The sequence below is a fragment of the Oncorhynchus clarkii genome, chromosome 3, assembly GCF_045791955.1.
Source record: "Oncorhynchus clarkii lewisi isolate Uvic-CL-2024 chromosome 3, UVic_Ocla_1.0, whole genome shotgun sequence".
Taxonomy (NCBI): Eukaryota; Metazoa; Chordata; class Actinopteri; order Salmoniformes; family Salmonidae; genus Oncorhynchus; species Oncorhynchus clarkii.
The window spans coordinates 66682747-66701243 of record NC_092149.1 but is presented as its reverse complement, the minus strand read 5'-3'; the positions used below and the strand labels follow the sequence as shown (position 1 = coordinate 66701243).

At 46.5% G+C, this 18497-nt stretch overlaps 1 pseudogene; it reads left to right on the top strand.

The window, feature by feature from the left end:
- Window positions 1–18497, top strand: part of LOC139401708 (ceramide kinase-like protein) — a 112728-nt pseudogene that overhangs the window by 66056 nt on the left and 28175 nt on the right.

Below are 18497 nucleotides of genomic sequence, written 5' to 3'. Positions count from 1 at the left end.
TCTGTTAGCTGCATGGATTAGTGTAGAATGTTACCTTGGTCCCTGTCTGTTAGCTGCATGGATTAGTGTAGAATGTTACCCTGGTCCCTGTCTGTTAGCTGCATGGATTAGTGTAGAATGTTACCCTGGTCCTGTCTGTTAGCTCCATGGATTAGTGTATAAGGTTAACCTGGTCCCTGTCTGTTAGCTGCATGGATTAGTGTATAATGTTACCATGGTCCCTGTCTGTTAGCTGCATGGATTAGTGTATAATGTTACCCTGGTCCCTGTCTGTTAGCTGCATGGATTGGTATAGAATATAACCCTGGTCCCTGTCGGTTAGCTGCATGGATTAGTGTAGAATGTTACCATGGTCCCTGTCTGTTAGCTGCATGGATTAGTGTATAATGTTACCCTGGTCCCTGTCTGTTAGCTGCATGGATTAGTATAGAATGTTACCCTGGTCCCTGTCTGTTAGCTGCATGGATTAGTGTAGAATGTTACCCTGGTCCCTGTCTGTTAGCTGCATGGATTAGTATAGAATGTTACCCTGGTCCCTGTCTGCTAGCTGCATGGATTAATGTAAAATGTTACCCTGGTCCCTGTCTGCTAGCTGCATGGATTAATGTAAAATGTTACCCTGGTCCCTGTCTGCTAGCTGCATGGATTAGTGTATAATGTTACCCTGGTCCCTGTCTGTTAGCTGCATGGATTAGTGTAGAATGTTACCCTGGTCCCTGTCTGCTAGCTGCATGGATTAGTGTAGAATGTTACCCTGGTCCCTGTCTGCTAGCTGCATGGATTAGTGTAGAATGTTACCCTGGTCCCTGTCTGTTAGCTGCATGGATTAGTGTATAATGTTACCCTGGTCCCTGTCTGTTAGCTGCATGGATTAGTGTAGAATGTGACCTTGGTCCCTGTCTGCTAGCTGCATAGTATAGTGTAGAATGTTACCCTGGTCCCTGTCTGTTAGCTGCATGGATTAGTGTAGAATGTTACCTTGGTCCCTGTCTGTTAGCTGCATGGATTAGTGTAGAATGTTACCCTGGTCCCTGTCTGTTAGCTGCATGGATTAGTGTAGAATGTTACCCTGGCCCCTGTCTGTTAACTGCATGGATTAGTGTGGAATGTTACCCTGGTCCCTGTCTGTTAGCTGCATGGATTAGTATAGAATGTTACCCTGGTCCCTGTCTGCTAGCTGCATGGATTAATGTAAAATGTTACCCTGGTCCCTGTCTGCTAGCTGCATGGATTAGTGTATAATGTTACCCTGGTCCCTGTCTGTTAGCTGCATGGATTAGTGTAGAATGTTACCCTGGTCCCTGTCTGCTAGCTGCATGGATTAGTGTAGAATGTTACCCTGGTCCCTGTCTGTTAGCTGCATGGATTAGTATAGAATGTTACCCTGGTCCCTGTCTGCTAGCTGCATGGATTAGTATAGAATGTTACCCTGGCCCCTGTCTGCTAGCTGCATGGATTAGTGTAGAATGTTACCCTGGTCCCTGTCTGCTAGCTGCATGGATTAGTGTAGAATGTTACCCTGGTCCCTGTCTGTTAGCTGCATGGATTAGTGTATAATGTTACCCTGGTCCCTGTCTGTTAGCTGCATGGATTAGTGTAGAATGTTACCATGGTCCCTGTCTTCTAGCTGCATGGATTAGTGTAGAATGTTACCCTGGTCCCTGTCTGTTACCTGCATGGATTAGTGTAGAATGTTACCCTGGTCCCTGTCTGTTAGCTGCATGGATTAGTGTGTAATGTTACCCTGGTCCCTGTCTGTTAGCTGCATGGATTAGTGTATAATGTTACCCTGGTCCCTGTCTGTTAGCTGGATGGATTAGTATAGAATGTAACCCTGGTCCCTGTCGGTTAGCTGCATGGATTAGTATAGAATGTTACCCTGGTCCCTGTCGGTTAGCTGCATGGATTAGTGTAGAATGTTACCATGGTCCCTGTCTGTTAGCTGCATGGATTAGTGTATAATGTTACCCTGGTCCCTGTCTGTTAGCTGCATGGATTAGTATAGAATGTTACCCTGGTCCCTGTCTGTTAGCTGCATGGATTAGTGTAGAATGTTACCCTGGTCCCTGTCGGTCAGCTGCATGGATTAGTGTAGAATGTTACCATGGTCCCTGTCTGTTAGCTGCATTGATGAGTGTATAATGTTACCCTGGTCCCTGTCTGTTAGCTGCATGGATTAGTGTAGAATGTTACCCTGATCCCTGTCTGCTAGCTGCATGGATTAGTATAGAATGTTACCCTGGTCCCTGTCTGTTAGGTGCATGGATTAGTGTGGAATGTTACCCTGGTCCCTGTCTGCTAGCTGCATGGATTAGTGTATAATGTTACCCTGGTCCCTGTCTGCTAGCTGCATGGCTTAGTATAGAATGTAACCCTGGTCTCTGCCTGCTAGCTGCATGGATTAGTGTATAATGTTACCCTGGTCCCTGTCTGCCAGCTGCATGGCTTAGTATAGAATGTAACCCTGGTCTCTGCCTGCTAGCTGCATGGATTAGTGTAGAATGTTACCCTGGTCCCTGTCTGTTAGCTGCATGGATTAGTGTAGAATGTTACCCTGGTCCCTGTCTGTTAGCTGCATGGATTAGTGTATAATGTTACCCTGGTCCCTGTCTGTTAGCTGCATGGTATAGTGTATAATGTTACCCTGGTCCCTGTCTGTTAGCTGCATGGATTAGTGTAGAATGTTACCCTGGTCCCTGTCTGCTAGCTGCATGGATTAGTGTAGAATGTTACCCTGGTCCCTGTCTGCTAGCTGCATGGATTAGTGTAGAATGTTACCCTGGTCCCTGGTCTGTTAGCTGCATGGATTAGTGTATAATGTTACCCTGGTCCCTGTCTGTTAGCTGCATGGATTAGTATAGAATGTAACCCTGGTCCCTGTCGGTTAGCTGCATGGCTTAGTATAGAATGTAACCCTGGTCTCTGCCTGCTAGCTGCATGGATTAGTGTATAATGTTACCCTGGTCCCTGTCTGCTAGCTGCATGGCTTAGTATAGAATGTAACCCTGGTCTCTGCCTGCTAGCTGCATGGATTAGTGTAGAATGTTACCCTGGTCCCTGTCTGTTAGCTGCATGGATTAGTGCAGAATGTTACCCTGGTCCCTGTCTGTTAACTGCATGGATTAGTGTATAATCTTACCCTGGTCCCTGTCTGCTAGCTGCATGGATTAGTATAGAATCTTACCCTGGTCCCTGTCTGTTAGCTGCATGGATTAGTGTGGAATGTTACCCTGGTCCCTGTCTGCTAGCTGCATGGATTAGTGTATAATGTTACCCTGGTCCCTGTCTGCTAGCTGCATGGCTTAGTATAGAATGTAACTCTGGTCTCTGCCTGCTAGCTGCATGGATTAGTGTATAATGTTACCCTGGTCCCTGTCTGCTAGCTGCATGGATTAGTGTAGAATGTTACCCTGGTCCCTGTCTGCTAGCTGCATGGATTAGTGTAGAATGTAACCCTGGTCCCTGTCTGTTAGCTGCATGGCTTAGTGTAGAATGTTACCCTGGTCCCTGTCTGTTAGCTGCATGGATTAGTGTAGAATGTTACCCTGGTCCCTGTCTGCTAGCTGCATGGATTAGTATAGAATGTTACCCTGGTCCCTGTCTGTTAGCTGCATGGATTAGTGTGGAATGTTACCCTGGTCCCTGTCTGCTAGCTGCATGGATTAGTGTATAATGTTACCCTGGCCCTGCCTGCTAGCTGCATGGATTAGTGTATAATGTTACCCTGGTCCCTGTCTGCTAGCTGCATGGCTTAGTATAGAATGTAACTCTGGTCTCTGCCTGCTAGCTGCATGGATTAGTGTATAATGTTACCCTGGTCCCTGTCTGCTAGCTGCATGGCTTAGTATAGAATGTAACCCTGGTCCCTGTCTCCTAGCTGCATGGATTAGTGTAGAATGTTACCCTGGTCCCTGTCTGCTAGCTGCATGGATTAGTGTAGAATGTTACCCTGGTCCCTGTCTGCTAGCTGCATGGATTAGTGTAGAATGTTACCCTGGTCCCTGTCTGCTAGCTGCATGGATTAGTGTAGAATGTAACCCTGGTCCCTGTCTGTTAGCTGCATGGCTTAGTGTAGAATGTTACCCTGGTCCCTGTCTGTTAGCTGCATGGATTAGTGTAGAATGTTACCCTGGTCCCTGTCTGCTAGCTGCATGGATTAGTATAGAATGTTACCCTGGTCCCTGTCTGTTAGCTGCATGGATTAGTGTGGAATGTTACCCTGGTCCCTGTCTGCTAGCTGCATGGATTAGTGTATAATGTTACCCTGGTCCCTGTCTGCTAGCTGCATGGCTTAGTATAGAATGTAACCCTGGTCTCTGCATGCTAGCTGCATGGATTAGTGTATAATGTTACCCTGGTCCCTGTCTGCTAGCTGCATGGCTTAGTATAGAATGTAACCCTGGTCTCTGCCTGCTAGCTGCATGGATTAGTGTAGAATGTTACCCTGGTCCCTGTCTGTTAGCTGCATGGATTAGTGTAGAATGTTACCCTGGCCCCTGTCTGTTAGCTGCATGGATTAGTGTGGAATGTTACCCTGGTCCCTGTCTGCTAGCTGCATGGATTAGTGTATAATGTTACCCTTGTCCCTGTCTGTTAGCTGCATGGATTAGTGTAGAATGTTACCCTGGTCCCTGTCTGCTAGCTGCATGGATTAGTGTAGAATGTTACCCTGGTCCCTGTCTGTTAGCTGCATGGCTTAGTATAGAATGTTACCCTGGTCCCTGTCTGCTAGCTGCATGGATTAGTATAGAATGTTAACCTGGTCCCTGTCTGCTAGCTGCATGGATTAGTGTAGAATGTTACCCTGGTCCCTGTCTGCTAGCTGCATGGATTAGTGTAGAATGTTACCCTGGTCCCTGTCTGTTAGCTGCATGGATTAGTGTATAATGTTACCCTGGTCCCTGTCGGTTAGCTGCATGGATTAGTGTAGAATGTTACCCTGGTCCCTGTCTTCTAGCTGCATGGATTAGTGTAGAATGTTACCCTGGTCCCTGTCTGTTAGCTGCATGGATTTGTGTAGAATGTTACCCTGGTCCCTGTCTGTTAGCTGCATGGATTAGTGTAGAATGTTACCCTGGTCCCTGTCTGCTAGCTGCATGGATTAGTGTATAATGTTACCCTGGTCCCTGTATGTTAGCTGCATGGTATAGTGTAGAATGTTACCCTGGTCCCTGTCTGTTAGCTGCATGGATTAGTGTAGAATGTTACCCTGGTCCCTGTCTGCTAGCTGCATGGATTAGTGTAGAATGTTACCCTGGTCCCTGTCTGTTAGCTGCATGGATTAGTGTAGAATGTTACCCTGGTCCCTGTCTGCTAGCTGCATGGATTAGTGTAGAATGTTACCCTGGTCCCTGTCTGCAAACTGAGTGTATAATGTTACACATTAACAGGCTTTCCATTAACTCACCATGTGTATCCATGGAGACACCACCTTCTCGTCAACTCCTCTTCATAGATACCAGTCCCTCGCTCAACCTTGCTTGGTCAACAATGTTTTCTGTTGTTGGTCTTTGTATACTTAGTTGGGTGAGGTGGAGAAAACTTCCCCGTGGGCGAGTCAAGTCAATCAGTTAGAGTGTGAATTGTGTGGATGTAATGTAGTAATATGAATTAGTGAGTGAGTGAGTGAGTGAGTGAGTGAGTGAGTGAGTGAGTGAGTGAGTGAGTGAGTGAGTGAGTGAGTGAGTGAGTGAGTAAGTGAGTGAGTGAGTAAGGGATTGAGGTGTGTGTGATGGATACAGAAAGAAAGTGGATCAGGGAGTTGGTGATTGAGTGATTTAATTTGATCATGGAATATGGTAAGTAAGTTAGATGAGTAGGAGAGAAAGAGAGCATGAACAGTATGTTAGATGTAAGTAAGTTAGTGTGAAAATAGTGTGTGACTGAGCATGTGTTATGTGGGAGAGCATATAATAGGGAGTGTGTGTGTGTGGGCTCTCATCATCATGGGAGAGCGGTAGTGTGTGTATATCTGTCTCCTTTCTCTCTGCGGAGGATGAAACAGAGAGAAGCAGATGCTGTCCTCCGTAACAAAGGTATCACAGCCGTATCACTTTCACTGGAGGGAGTACCAGTCCTGTCTTAGTGTATTCCCCCCCACAGACTGGACCCTTCTGTCTGTCTTTCTGACCGCATCTGTCTGTCTGTCTCTGTCTCTCTGTCTGACTTTAACTGTCTGTCTGTCTGTCTGACTTTAACTGTCTGTCTGTCTGTCTGTCTGTCTGTCTGTCTGTCTGTCTGTCTGTCTGTCTGTCTGACTTTAACTGTCTGTCTGTCTGTCTGACTTTAACTGTCTGTCTGTCTGTCTGTCTGTCTGTCTGTCTGTCTGTCTGTCTGTCTGTCTGTCTGACTTAAAACTGTCTGTGTGTCTGTCTGTCTGTCTTTTTTGGGGGGCCTTGTCTGTCTGACTCACCAGACCCCACACTAGAGGTGTTATCAGTCAGTGTTGAAGCACAGAACACGTGTCGCTGTCTGACACATACACACCGCATTTATAAAAGAAAACCCACCAGCAATATAACACACAGGATTATCACCTACAGTGAAAACACACCAGCAATATAAACCGAGGATTATCACCTACAGTGAAAACACACCAGCAATATAAGGCACAGGATTATCACCTACAGTGAAAACACACCAGCAATATAAACAGAGGATTATCACCTACAGTGAAAACACACCAGCAATATAAGGCACAGGATTATCACCTACAGTGAAAACACACCAGCAATATAAACAGAGGATTATCACCTACAGTGAAAACACACCAGCAATATAAACCGAGGATTAACACCTACAGTGAAAACACACCAGCAATATAAGGCACAGGATTATCACCTACAGTGAAAACACACCAGCAATATAAACAGAGGATTATCACCTACAGTGAAAACACACCAGCAATATAAACAGAGGATTATCACCTACAGTGAAAACACACCAGCAATATAAGGCACAGGATTATCACCTACAGTGAAAACACACCAGCAATATAAGGCACAGGATTATCACCTACAGTGAAAACACACCAGCAATATAAGGCACAGGATTATCACCTACAGTGAAAACACACCAGCAATATAAACAGAGGATTATCACCTACAGTGAAAACACACCAGCAATATAAGGCACAGGATTATCACCTACAGTGAAAACACACCAGCAATATAAACAGAGGATTATCACCTACAGTGAAAACACACCAGCAATATAAACAGAGGATTATCACCTACAGTGAAAACACATATGCTGCTATGCATCTCTTCACTGTACTGTATGTTTTAAAAAATATATATTTTGGTTTATAATGTACTTAGTGCTAATACATATTCAAAAAGTTCATAATGGTAACCTTTTGTGTTAGTAACCAGAGACACATTCCCGTTAGTCTTTTTGGATTATTTAATGATTTCCAAATACAGTATTTGTTTATTTTTTGTATTCATATTTTTTTTATTGACCCAAATCACACACAATTTCTATTATATTCACAACACAGTTATTATATTCACAACACAGTTGTTATATTCACAACACAGTTGTTATATTCACAACACAGTTATTATATTCACAACACAGTTATTATATTCACAACACAGTTGTTATATTCACAACACAGTTGTTATATTCACAACACAGTTATTATATTCACAACACAGTTATTATATTCACAACACAGTTGTTATATTCACAACAGTTATTATAGTCACAACACAGTTATTATAGTCACAACACAGTTGTTATATTCACAGCACAGTTATTACATTCACAACTGTCACGTTCTGACCATAGTTCTGTTATTTTATTCTTTGTTTTAGTATGGTCAGGGCGTGAGTTGGGGTGGGCAGTCTATGTTTGTTTTTCTATGTTCGGTTTCTGTATTCGGCCTAGTATGGTTCTCAATCAGAGGCAGGTGTCGTTAGACAGTTGTCTCTGATTGAGAATCATACTTAGGTAGCCTGGGTTTCACTTTTGGTTTGTGGGTGTTTGTTTCCGTGTGTGTGTTTGGGCCACACGGTACTGTTTCGGTTTTGTATATTTCACGTTTATTATTTTGTTCCAGTGTTCAGTTGTGTTTTTTGAATAAATGCATATGGACACTTACCACGCTGCGTTTTGGTCCGATCCTTACTCCTCCTCAGACGAAGAGGAGGAAATCCGTTACAACAACACAGTTATTATATTTACAACACAGTTGTTATATTCACAACACAGTTATTATATTCACAACACAGTTGTTATATTCACAACAGTTATTATAGTCACAACACAGTTATTATAGTCACAACACAGCTATTATAGTCACAACACAGTTGTTATATTCACAATACAGTTATTATATTCACAACACAGTTATATTCACAACAATTATTATAGTCACAACACAGCTATTATAGTCACAACACAGTTGTTATATTCACAACACAGTTATATTCACAACAATTATTATAGTCACAACACAGCTATTATAGTCACAACACAGTTGTTATATTCACAACAGTTATTAAATTCACAATTTATATTCATTTGTTAAAGTACTGTGAATAAAGCCAGAAGAATTGTGGTGTATTTTTGTAATCAGCCTACATCTACAACTCTCTGTGGACTGGACACATACAGCCTAAATAATCCCAAATATCTAGTCAATTTATCCAGCACGGAGGGAGGATTGGGTTTGGTTGGGGGCAGAGCACATATGGAGGAAGGGATGTGTGTGTGTGTTGGCGTCAGATCCAGAGCCTCAGCACGGTGATCCCCCTGCTTGAGGGGGTAAATCTGGAGATGGCCGGGTGGGGAAGGGACTCGGTGGGGTTTCATGCAGGGACTGGGCTGGGGGCTCCCCCACCGCTAATGCGTTCTAATGCCAGCTCCTGACACAGCGCCAGATGCTCCTGTTTGGCAGGGCATCTGAGGATCTGAAGAATGGTCTGGGGTGTTGGGTTCGCCACCCGTATGCCATACGCCCAGGAGAAGTAGCACAAGATGGGGACAATATGGGGACAAGACGAGTCCAGCCTACACGACTCAGTACTAAGTTAGCCTGGTCCCAGATCTGTTTGTGCTGTTTGGCCAACTCCTATGGTCATTGTCATGTGGCCTGTGTCTTGACAATTACCATAGGAGTTGACAAGACAGCACAAACAGATCTAGGAACCAGGCTAGTTCTCCATATCCTGTATGCCATCTTTTAATTCCCTGCCTCTCCTGGGCCTTCCAGATCATCCAGGATCCAGCCCCTTAGAGGCCCCACGAGGCCCTGACCTTCCCCAAACTCAGATTCCCCAGCCTGGGCTCAGCCAGGAGGATCATGGCCCCCTCACCAGCCAGGCAGCCAGCCAGTGAATCAGTCAGCCATGGATTTTCAGCAGGGAAAAAATAAGACATCTGTTCCTAAAGGATTAGCAAATATTCTGTGCTCTTCTGAAAGCCTGTCTGTGTCCGAGTATTGTCATTGAAGCAATCACTGAGCTGCATATGTGCATTACATCTCTCTCTCTCTCTCTGCCTCGTGAACACTCACCCTCCCAGTGTTTTTGAACTCATTAAATGGGAGATTAGCAGCTCACAGCCAAATGAAAAAGAACAGGGACAACACAACATTGGTATACCAGGGCTGAGGCTGAGTAATTGGCCTCAGCTATAATAGCCATAGGTTACCTCCAAATGGCTCCCTCTTCCCTATAAAGTACACTACTTTTGACAAGGGTCCTATGGGACCTTCTCAAAAGGAGTGTGATATATAGGTGATAGGGTGCCATTTGGGACTTTACCATATTTCCCCTCATATCCCAGTTGTGATCGTTAGCCCACCAGAGGGGACGAGGCTCTTAGTCTTCCGGTAGGACAGAAGCTTTGTTTTCCAATAGGAATCACTGAGAAACCTGACCTCAGCTCCAGGTAATTTACTGGTGATTATGGGAAAAGTAGTCCCTTGTGACTTGTGGCTGTCTCCAGGGGTAGAGAGAAGCCCTTAGCAGGTCTAAACAGATGCTCTGGTGACTGAATCTCGACCACAGCCACAGGAGCCACACGTCCTCTCCTCCTGGTTCTTTCTGTCTGCACTTAGTGGTGGTCAGAGACAGATGTAGTCACTGTGTTGGCCGACATTCATGTGTGTGTGTGTGTGTGTATGTGTGTGTGTGCATGTTGGGTGACATTAGGCTAGCCTTATGGTCCTCAGAGGTAACACAGCATTAAACCCATGAGTCAGAGACCGAAGATGTCATCATCGGATACAAACTTGATGATCTCACGTTGTTTTCCACAAGTCCACAACATGGACAACATCACTTTCTAATTGCACATACAGTATCTTGTCAATATTCAGTCAATGTAGCACCATCATTGGTTATGTCACCCAAGCTCCCACGATTGACCAGTTTTCCATGTCATGTTAGCAACATGTAAGTTAATGAACTCAGAAACACTTTATATTTTTAAGGCTGATTCTGAGGATGCTAAACGAACAATTGAGAAACATAGCTTGCAAGCCTCATTCATCTGGCAGGAACTAGGTGGTAAATGTACCTGTTGGTGTATTTTATGGTGTACTGAAGTGACCCAATAAATACATTTTTCTGTTGTGTGTACACTGTGCGTGTACATGAGTTACCCAGTGTTGATGGTAAACATTTCCTAGCGGGGAGAGAGAGGACTTAGTTAAACCCTGATTGAAGAGAGAGATCCCTCACCAGCCTGGCTACCCAGCCTGCCGTGTTGCTATGGTACATAATCCTCTGTGTAGTCTGAAGCCTGTAGGAAAGCTCTGCTGACGACTGGACTGAAACATAATATTCTGGATTGTATGGAGACTCATGTTGGTTTCATGTTGTTTTAGAAAGGAGAAGGCCAACAAGATTTACAGTCATAGGGTTCCAGTTTCCTATGGCTACTTACAGTGTAATGCATTAGTTACTTAGATACTGTACCTAATAATAAAATGTTACTATAATGCTATACTCCACTATATGGTGTTTACTTAAAATTAACAGCTATAATGCACAATCTAGTGTTCGTGTTGACAATACCTAATCAATAGACCTAGCTGTAAGACCGATATATGGCTCAAAGTGTCTCTTTCGATATGATATGAAAAGCAGAGTGTTTTGTGTATCTGTCTGAGTCGGACAAAGTGTGGCTTAGTGTGTGTCTGTAGTCCCCTCCCCTCTGTGAGACTGGGGGCTGTGTGAAGTTAGCTGGGGGATGATGAGAAACTCCCATGGCCCCCTCTTAGCTTCCTTAACTTCCCCTGTTCCTCCTCCCAGTCCCCCTAGCCTTCCCCTGGCCTCCTAACCCTCCTGAGCCTCCTGGGCTGAGCCTCCTGATCCAACCCCCTGGCCTACTCTGGTCCTCCTGAGCCCCAGCCACAGCCCCAACTCAGTCAGCAGTGACAGCATCCTTCCTGCACCTGCTCCCAGTATCAGGGCCTCCGAGCCCAGTAGGAGTGGGAGAGGATAGAGAGACAGGAGTGGTATAGTGGGCCTGGAGGTCATAGGGGGAGGGTAGAGAGAAGTGGAGTGCAGGGCAGGAAGGCCCAGTAAGGCTGGAGATGTGATCCTGCTCTCCAGCCTCATCTGTCTATCCTCTAGAGCAGTGGTTCCCAAACGTTTTATAGTCCCGTACCCCTTCAAACATTCAACCTCCAGCTGCTTACCCCCTCTAGCACCAGGGTCAGCGCACTCTCAAATGTTGTTTTTTGTCATCATTGTAAGCCTCCAACACACACACACACTATACAATACATTTATTAAACAGAAGAATGAGTGTGAGTTTTTGTCACAACCCGGCTCATGGGGTTGTATCGTGGGGTTGTAATCTTACATATAAAACCTTATTTGTTAATCGAAAATTGTGAATAACTCACCACAGGTACATTTTGTATTTGTATTAATTACAAATCCCCATTAGCTGCTGCCAAAGCAGCAGCTACTCTTCCTGGGTTCCAGCAAAATTAAGGCAGTTTATACAATTTTAAAAACATTACAATACATTCACAAATTTCACAACACACTGTGTGCTCTCAGGCCCCTACTCCACCACTACCACATATCTACCGCAAACCCAACACCCCCCATCACCCCGAGAACACCATCCCCACAGTGAAGCATGGTGGTGGCAGCATCATGCTGTGGGGATGTTTGTCATCAACAGGGTCTGGGAAACAGGTCAGAATTGGAGGAATGATGGATGGCACTAAATACAGGGAAATCCATGAGGGAAACCCGGGATCAGTCTTCCAGAGATTTGAGACTGGAACGGAGGTTCACCTTCCAGCAGGACAATGACCCTAAGCATACTGCTAAAGCGATGAGGGCTGGATCCAGGATGTCTCTAGCGGGAACCCAGCACCTCTCCTCCGGGCCATAACCCTCCCAGTCAACCAGGTACTGGAAACCCCTGCCCCGTGGTCGAACACCCAGGAGACGTTTTACCGTGTAGGCCGGATGGCCATCAATGACACGGGGAGGGGGGTACGGGAAAACACAAGACAGACAGCAGTGGAACTCAGGACTTTGGAGATTGGAACAGGGCCAATGAAATGAGGGAACAGTTTGCGGGACTCTACCTGAAGGGGCAGATCCCGTGTGGACAGCCATACCCACTGCCCAATGAGGTAGTGGGGACCTGGGGTCCGACGACGGTCCACTAGTCGACAATACCTGGAGTTGGTCTTGCGAATAGCCGCCCTGGCGCTTCTCCGGGTATGTTGACAGCGGGGGACAAACATCTGGGCCGAGGGTATGCTGACCTCCTGTTCTTGTTTTGGGAAGAGTGGAGGCTGATACCCCATGGAGCACTCGAATGGAGGGAGACCCGTGGCAGAACAGGGAAGGGTGTTCCGGGTATACTCCACCCAAACCAGTTGTCGGCTCCAGGTAGTGGATTAGTTGAGACCAGGCATCTCAGGGTGGTTTCCAGGTCTTGGTTGGCTCGCTCTGACTGACCGTTAGTTTGGGGATGGAATCCGGATGACAGACTGGTCGATGACCCAATAAGGGTACAGATTGCCTTCCAGAACTGAGACGAGAACCCCGATTGAAGACCATGTCTACCGGGAGTCCATGGATCCGGAAGACATGCTGCACCATGAGCTGGGACGTCTCCTTGGTAGAAGGTAGTTTAGGGAGAGGGATGAAATGGGTGGCCTTGGAGAACTGATCAACAACCATCAGAATGACAGTGTTGCCATCAGACGGACGGAGCCCAGTGACAAAGTCCAGAGATATATGAGACCAGGGACGATGAGGGACCGGTAGAGGCTGAAGGAGGCCAGAAGGAGCTTGCCATGGAGTCTTGTTCTGAGCACACACTGTGCATGCGGCGACGAAGGCAGAGACGTCAGGAACCATGGTGGGCCACCAGAAACGTTGTCGGAGGAAAGCTAGTGTACGACGGAACCCTGGATGACAGGTCAGCCTGTAGGAATGAGCCATTCCAGGACCTGGGACTGGGGCTGGGTTAGGGACAAACAGCTGGTTAGATGGGCCCCCTTCAAGTCCAGGCTAGGAGCATTGCGCCTCACGAACCAGGTTCTCAATACCCCAAACCACAGTGGCAGCAAGGCATGAGGTAGGGAGAATAGTTTCGAAAGTCGAGGGTGTGGCAGAGGAACTGTATAGCCGGGAGAGAGTGTCAGGTTCCACATTTTGTAACCCTGGGTGATAGGAAACGGTTAAGTTGAAGCTGGTAAACAGGAGGGCCCACCGGGCCTGCCTGGAGTTGAGGCGCTTGGCTGTACGGAGATATTCCAAGTTTTTATGGTTGGTCCAGACCAATAATGGCTGTTCTGCTCCTTCCAGCCAGTGCCTCCACTCTTCCAACGCCATCTTAACCGCCAGGAGTTCTTGGTTGCCTACATTGTAGTTCCTCTCTGCAGGATTGAGACGATGGGACAGGAAAGCACAGGGATAAAGCTTTTGGTCCGGTGCAGATCGCTGGGACAGGATGGCCCACACTCCAACATCCGAAGCAAAAACTAAATTATTATTATCATTTTTAATGTGAATCACATTTTTATTTGGCGTACCCCCGACGGCATTGCAGGTACCCCAGTTTGGGAATACCTGCTCTAGAGAGACTGGAGAAAGCACATCTCCAGGCCTGCTGTACCTTCCTGAGCTCCTCTCCTCTCCCGGTCCACCATGACACCATTGCTCCCTGGGACCCTGACGTTGGTCCCCTCTGTCTGCACATCCTCCTTGATCGTTGCTCGTTCCCTTCCTTTTGAACATGTGACCCCGGATGCCCCTGAAACCCAAGAGATCACAATGAATTGTCAGAATGGATAGCTGGGTGGCTGGCTGAGGGCCGGGGGTCCGGGCTCAGAGTGGGGCTCTGTCAGAGAAGAGCCAGGGCTGGCAGGCTGAGGCTCAGGCTCAGGCTGGGGCTCAGGGGGCATAGGGCTCATTAGCGTGTCGAGGTCAGGAACTTCAGGGACCAACCACCAGGGAGCCAGTGGATTAGAGTAATGAGGGGGATAATGGAGACAATGATGGGGATGAGAGGTTCAGCATGCTGCCTCTCCCCATCGATTCCTGGGTCTCCACCAGGCTCCAGGAAAGCCAGGAAGGAACACTCCCTAATTCTGCCTAGTTCTGATCCAGTGTGGAAGCTCAGTAGCTCAGAGGCTGGGTGCTTAGTGGAGGGCAGGGTGGAGAACAGACAAAGAGAGGGCGGGGGGAACTCAGAGAGAGAGAGAGGGCAGAGGGAAGAGAGGGAGAGGGCAGGGGGAAGTGAGGGAGAAGGCAGGGGGAATAGAGAGAGAGGGCAGGGTGAAGAGTGGGAGAGGTCAGGGGGGAGAGAGGGCGAGCGTTGAGGGAAGGGGAGAGAGTTAGACAGAGAGTCATGACTCCCCCCTATCTCCCTCAGCTCAGACTCTCTAGCTGCAGTTCAGGTTGTGTAAGCGAGAGCTTCAAATCTACTGACCTTTAGAAGTAGAACGGACTCAACTCACTCTTTGTTCAGCTGATTTTATAGCAAGTGCCTCAGACAAAAGCTCAATACACAGTGATAAAACTGACCATGCCTGGTAGGGATGCCTGCTTTTACTGACTAACAGATGTGCTTGACCTGGACTGGAAATCCCAGTGAAGCAGAAATGTACCTGTTTGTTTGCCTTTTTTTAATTCTGTTGTCCTCTGCTTCTGTTTTTGCTGTCTCTTTTTGGTGTCTACACCAGGACTTTGTGCTATAAAATAGCTTTACAAATACATTTGATTGATTGATTATCCTCTTGTCTTCTTGCAGGTTTCCAGAACAGGCCCAAATCCCTGAAGGTGTTTGTGAACCCTACCAGCCATAAGAAAGAGGCCTATCAGATCTACAGAGACTATGTTGCACCACAGTTTCAGCTAGCAGACATCAAGGCTGATGTCACCAGTAAGTGTCCCATGAGAGTGTGTGCGTGTGCGTGTGCGTGTGCGTGTGCGTGTGCGTGTGCGTATAGCAGCAGCTGTACTACTCTGTTGAGTCTAAAGTGCGTCTCACACTTAATAACAGGAGCAGTGACTCCTCTCCTTACTGAGTAACCTGACCCATGGGAGGGGCTAGGCCCATCTGTTCATCTCCTCCCCATCTCCTCCTCCCCCTCTCCTCCCTCTCCTCACCCTCTCCTCATCCTCATCTCCTCCTCTCCCCCTGCTCCTCCCCCTCCTCCTCCTCCTGTTCCTCCCCATTCCTCTTTCCTCCTCTCCTCCTCATCCGGTTCCTTCCCTCCCCCTCTCCTCTTCCTCCTGTTCCTCCTCCCCCTCCTTCTCCTCCTGTTCCTCCTTCTCCTCCCCCTTCTCCTCTCCTCCTCCTCCTCCTCCTGTCCCCCCCCCCTCTTCCTCACCTCCTCTTCCTGTTCCCACTCCTCCTCCCCCTCCCCCTACTCCTTTCCTCCTCCTCCTCCTGTCTGTGTATTGTGTACGTGCGTGTGTAAGTGCTTGTGTAAGTGTGTACATGCTCGTGTGTGTGTGTACATGCTTGTGTGTGTGTGTGTGTGTGTGTGTGTGTGTGTGTGTGTGTGTGTGTGTGTGTGTGTGTGTGTGTGTGTGTGTGTGTGTGTGTGTACTCTAATGAATGCTACTATCTGATTCCAGAGACTTCTAAAAGCCAACTGACTTCTAAATGCCAACTGTAATAGAATCTGGTTGTGTCCCAAATTGCACAATATTCACTATACAGTGCAATACTTTTGACCAGGGCCCATAGGGTTCATAGAGCTCTGGTCAAAAATAGTGCACTATGCAGGCAATAGGGTCCCATTTGGGATGCGGCCCTTCTTTCCTGAGACTGTGTTCTCCCCGTGGGGAGGGTAGGGGATGAGTGGTCGACGAGGAGCCATTAAAACATACTTTACCTAATATAAATTAAATATCTCATTCGGGCCCCGGCTGGAAGCTGGGAGCTGTTCTGGAGTCTGCAATACACTGCAGTGGCAGTTGGGACCAACTGGGTTTGATGATGTTATAATTTCTGTTATTGATGATGTTATTACTTCAATGAGTTGTGATGGTGACAAATGTGTCCGCAATTTACTTTAACAAGTGAATGATAATGTTATTTGGACAATATAATGACAGTTAGGTAGAAACAGAGAAAAAACATGTTTTTGTAAGCATATAGTTGTAATATTTAGAATAACAGTTGCATAGAATATCTAATGCATGACAAATCATAGAGTTTATGTGAATGTATGTACATGGGCCATTTCTTCTGGATAAAAAAGCATCTCTGCATAGTCACTGTTTTTACTGTATGTACACAACATACATCAACGTCATCTTGATATGACAACACAACTGGTACCAGGGAAGAAACATTCCTGCAGATCATTTTTGGCTATAGTGTATTTCTTTCCGGATAGCAGGATATGTTCAAGCCCCTGTTTTTGCTGTACACTGAGTGTACAAAACATTAAGAACACCTTCCTAATGTTGAGTTGCACCCCCCCCCCCCCCAACCTTTTATGCCCTCAGAACTGCCTCAATTTGTCAGGGCATGGACTCTACAAGGTGTCGAAAGCGTTCCACAGGGATGCTGGCCCATGTTGACTCCAATGCTTCCCACAATTGTGTCAAGTTAGCTAGATGTCCTTTGGGTGGTGGACTGCTCTTGATACACACAGGAAACTGTTAAGCATGAAAAACCCAGCAGCGTTGCAGTTCTTAACAGAAACCTGTGTGCCTGGCACCTACTACCATACCCCGTTCAAATGCACTTAAATATTTTGTTTGCCCATTCACCCTCTGAATGGCACACATACACAATCCATGTCTCAATTGTCTCAAGGCTGAAAATTCCGTCTTTAACCTGTCTCCTCCCCTTCATCTACACTGATTGAGGTGGTTTTAACAAGTGACATCAATAAGGGTTCATAGCGTTCACCTGGGTGTTTTGTACATTCAGTGTAAATGTCCACCTAACATTTCCATGTAACAAAACAACTGCAATGGTAGGTATTGGTACCAGAGACATAGACCAGGAATGAAACATCCATGTGGTTCTTAAAATGAATTTAAAAAAATGTAACCTTTATTTAATTAACAGTGGGTTAACTGCCTTGTTCAGGGGAAGAACAACATATTTTTACCTTGTCCGCTCGGGGATTTGATCCAGCAACCTTTCGGTTACTGGCCCGACATGCTAACCAATATGATACACATTCTCACACAACAAATCCTCATCTGCAAGTGTCACATCCGTCATGGAGGAGCCTGTGATGGTTGTGTGTGTGTGTACAAGGGTGTGTGTGTGATGGGTGGGTACAGCTGGGACTAACCTGCTCCGACGGAGAGGAGGTGCCCCAGAAATGCTAAATGGGGCAAGGCCATGTAACGCCATCTGTGGTATAGAACCCCGTTCCCCCATATTCCTTGGCATCTTCCTTTGTGGGTGTGTGTGTCGGGTTGGGGATGAGGTGGGGGGTGATTGTATCTGTGTGTGTGTGTTAAGGACAGCGATGCAGAGTGACAGCTACCTAGTCTCTGGAGAACTGGGTGGGGATACGGGTGCTCCTCTCCCTGGCGTGCCACCCGCTATCCTTCCTGTCTCCCCCACACCCCCACTGTGGACATGCCCACATCCCAAATTGCCAATGTATCAACTCGCTCCAGTGCTGTTGTACATCATAGTAGTCTCACTGTGTCCCTCCGGAAAGTTAGACCTCTTTCTGCCTGAAAAAAACAGATTTAGGATTTAGAATAACACCCCAACTACACGTTATTACAAAATAATGAACATCAGTGTTGCAAAAGATTTAAAATATCCACACCAACTACACGTTATAACAAAATAATGAACATGAGCAGTGGCATTACTAACCTTGTTTTGCATAAGTGAGAGAAGCATTAACACTCTGGAGGCAGCCTCTTTGCATTGCCTCTTTTTTCATCATACATAATGCTAACCGCATGCAAGTATAAATTGTACTTTACCACCACCCCCATATGTTCATCAGCCATGTGCCAAATTAACATTGGATAGGGATACTAAAAGCCATGTTTTTGTGCCAG